Below are 4,067 nucleotides of genomic sequence, written 5' to 3'. Positions count from 1 at the left end.
ACATATGTTCATCATAGAACTGCCGATTTGACCTTGAAGACATAAACATGCCTTCAAGACATAAATGCTATTACAGACTGCACAAACGTGCCTATACTCTGCACAGACGTGCCTGTCCTTCACAGACATGCTTGTCCTTCACAGATGTACCCACATTGCACAAACGCGCCTGCACAACACAAACGTGCTCGCATCTGGCATAGACACTTTTCTTTGCATAGACGCGCCTGGCATAAACATAGACATGCCTAGCCAACCTAGACGCGCCTGGCACCAACGCAGATGTGCCCACACATTTTTGACATTTTTTGACATGATCCTAAAGTGCATTTATTGCACTACCTAGCATGCATTTATGACAACAATTAATGCGACAAGGTACAAGGAGGTTATGCGGTACTTACCAGCTCTCCTGCATCTGCTGGCCTCTGAAATCGGTGAACGCGATAGAATCTATGCACCAATGCCATCATTGCTGACTGTTGCTGCTCTCTGCTCTCTCTGCACTCCGATCTCTTAGATGTGTGGATGAAAATGAGGATGTTTTACCTCATATTCTATCTTATAGACTACCCTAGCCCTAGTCTCCCATGTCAGTCTTCTTTATGCCGTGACTCTGTCACTCTATCTTATCTGGTCAGTCCATTCTAGCCTCTCTTTCTTATCAAGAGATTGTCTGCAATCTTTTCAGACATTTTCATCCAATCTCTCGAGGGGGCATATCATTCCCTTCTTGGGGAAACTTTGTATCATCTCATCTTATCTTCTTTGAAACAACGCGACAAGCTGCATTGTCTCAAAGAGGGGCAAAATGTAGACACCTAAAATTGTTCAGTCTAATTAAATAAATATTTTATTTATTTAATTATCTTTAGCCTAATTCTTCTATTAATTAAATAAATCTTTATTTATTTAATTAATTTATTTATCCTCTTCTAGCCTTATTTCTCATTTAAATAAATACATTTATTTATTTAAATTATCCTTTTCTTAAATTAAATAAATATCTTATTTATTTAATTAGTCCCACTTCTTCTATTAATTAAATGAATCTTTATTTATTTAATTAATTCATTAGCCTTTTCTACCTATGACACATGTCATTCATCTCTTAATTCATACACTACCTACCCCTTTCATTATTTTATTATTTTCTTTACCTACCCTCTAATCATAGCCGACCTCTTTTTACACCTCTCAATCTTATCCCTCCATTTCTTATAGTGTCTTCTATATAAGGAGATGCTTCCTTCATTATCAAACCCTCACTATGCATTCAGCCCCGACAATGCTTTCGAACTTGCATATGCAATCAAGCCTACTTGCAACCACATTTCCGTTCTTTGTTGAGCTCTTGTGCACATAAAATCTGAGAGCAAACATATCAAGCAAGATCAATGGAGATAGGAAGAATGGAGATTCAAACCCTATTGGACATGTGATGGTATAATCTTTGTGATTTCATTTGATTTGCATTGTCTTAGGTAATCTTCATATGTTATGGTGGATCTTTGTTATTGTTAGGCTAGGGTTTTGTGGTTGAATTCATTTAGTCTTTCAATATTGTTAATCCACTTTCACCATATACAGTTGTATTTGGTGATGACAAAGCATGTACAATCCCTGGGAGAGGTTCTATTTCTTTTGATGGTAAGCATAAAACTGATGATGTCTTGTATGTTGAAGGTTTGAAGCATAATATTTTGAGTGTTGGACAAATGGTTGATAAGGGTTATGATCTACAATTGAAGGATGGTAAATGCAAGATCTTGAATGCCTCCGGTATAGAGATTGCATCTGGGACTAAGATTGAAGGTAACATTTTTCATTTGAATGCTGATGAGAAACGTTGTTTGATTGCTAAGATAGATGAGAATTGGTTGTGGCATAGGAGAATGTGTCATGTAAAATTTGATTCAATGATTGAGATCTGTTCTACACAAGCTGTTAGAGATCTGCCTAAGATTGTTAAGCTTGCTAATGTGGTATGTAAGGAATGTCAGTTGGGTAAGCAAACAATAATTTCTTTCAAGAGCAAACAATATACATCTAATGGACTACTAGATCTTGTGCATACTGACCTATGTGGAGCTACAAATGTTAGAAGTGTACAGGGTGATATATTTTGTGCTGCTAATTGATAATTATTTTAGGATGATGTAGGTTGTCTTTTTGAAGGAGAAATCAAAAGCATTGGACAAATTCAAGATATTCAAAGCTAAGGTGGAAACTGAGTCCGGATTGAAGGTGAAATGTCTGAGATCTGATAGAAGTGGAGAATTCAATTCTGGCGAGTTCAACTCATTCTGTGAGATGCATGGAATTAGAAGACAATTATATGCTCCTAGAACCCCACATAAAAATGGAGTTGTTGAGAGGAAGAACATAACTGTTTTGGATGCTGCAAGGACTATGCTGATTGAAGGAAATGTTCTGAAGATCTACTAGAGAGAAGCCATTAGCACTGTTGTTTACACATTCAAACAAGTTCATATCAAAGGTGATACTGGTAAGACCCCTTATGAGATTTGGTTTGGTCATGTTCCTATTGTAAGATATTTGAGAGTATTTGGTAGTAAATGTTATAGTAAGAGAGATGATGATATAGGAAAGTTTGATGCTAGAAGTGATGAAGGTATCTTCTTGGGATATTCAACTAAGAGAAAATCCTACCAGTGCTATAATAAGAGACTACAAAAGATAGTTGAAAGTGCAAATGTGAAGGTGGATGAGAACCTTGGGATGGAGACCAGAGCATGCGGTTATGATGATGGTCAACATGTTGTTTTGGCTCCTGTTCAACCTGAAGAGCCTAAGCAAAATGATCCGGTAGAGACTGTTGATTCGGATGTTGCTGCTGTTGATGAAGAATTATAGGAACCTGAGAATCATAATAGACAGGAGACTCTGAGGTATGTAAGATTGAATCATTTTGAAAAATAAGATTATTGCTGGTAAGAATAAGGGTGTAATGACAAGAAGAAGGATACCTGCTGAAGAAGTATGTTTGATTTCTAAAGTTGAACCTAAAGATGCTGTTGAAGCTTGTAAAAATGAAATTTGGATGAGTGATATGGAAGAAGAACTAGATCAGATTGAAAAGAATAATGTTACAAACTAGGGTTTCCATTGCACCAAAAGATCAAGCCGTCAATGCCCAATACAACCACTAGACTTATAGAATCCACAGAAGGCTGTTAAACCATGTCGCAAATCCTTGCGAGGGACGCTGGCCCACAACCAACAATCCCGCTCCCAATGTCACTCACCATGACCTGCATGATTCGAATGTATGACTAAGCTCTGATAGCACTTGTTACAAGCTAGGGTTGCCGTTGCACCAAAATATCAACCTGCCAATGCTCGATACAACCACTAGACTTATAGAATCCACATGAGGCTGTTAAATCATGTCACGAATCTTCGTGAGGGACGCTGGCCCACTGCCAAAAAATAATACTTGGGAACTTGTGCCTATACCTAAGGATAAGAATGTTATTGATACTAAATGGGTATTCATAAACAAGCTAAATAAAGCCAGTGAAGTTGTCAAAAATAAATCTAGACTGGTTTGCAAAGGGTACTCACAACAAGAAGGAATTGATAATGAGGAGACTTTTTCTCTAGTTGCCAGACTTGAAGTTGTTAGACTTTTCCTTGCTTATGTTGCTTATAAAGATTTCAAGGTATATCAGATGGATGTCAAATCAACCTTTTTGAATGGTGATCTAGAGGAAGAAGTTTACATTGAACAACCTGATGGATTTTCACTATGAGATGATGGAGACATAGTATGTAAGTTGAAGAGATCCCTTTATGGATTGAAACAAGCTCCTAGAGCCTGGTATGCTAGATTAGATAAATACTTGTTGAAACTGGGATTTACTAAAGGTGTTGCTGACAGTAATTTGTATTTCAAGATTTAAAATGATAAGATCCTGATTGTTGAAGTCTTTGTTGAAGATATTATCTTTGGTGGTGATGATAACTTGAGCATGAAGTTTGCTGGTGATATGCAGAAATAATTTGAGATGTTTATGATTGGTGAGATGAAATTCTTCTTAGGT

This window comes from Cryptomeria japonica, chromosome 2 (assembly GCF_030272615.1).
Source record: "Cryptomeria japonica chromosome 2, Sugi_1.0, whole genome shotgun sequence".
Lineage (NCBI taxonomy): Eukaryota > Viridiplantae > Streptophyta > Pinopsida > Cupressales > Cupressaceae > Cryptomeria > Cryptomeria japonica.
Note: the sequence above shows the minus strand (reverse complement) of the source record.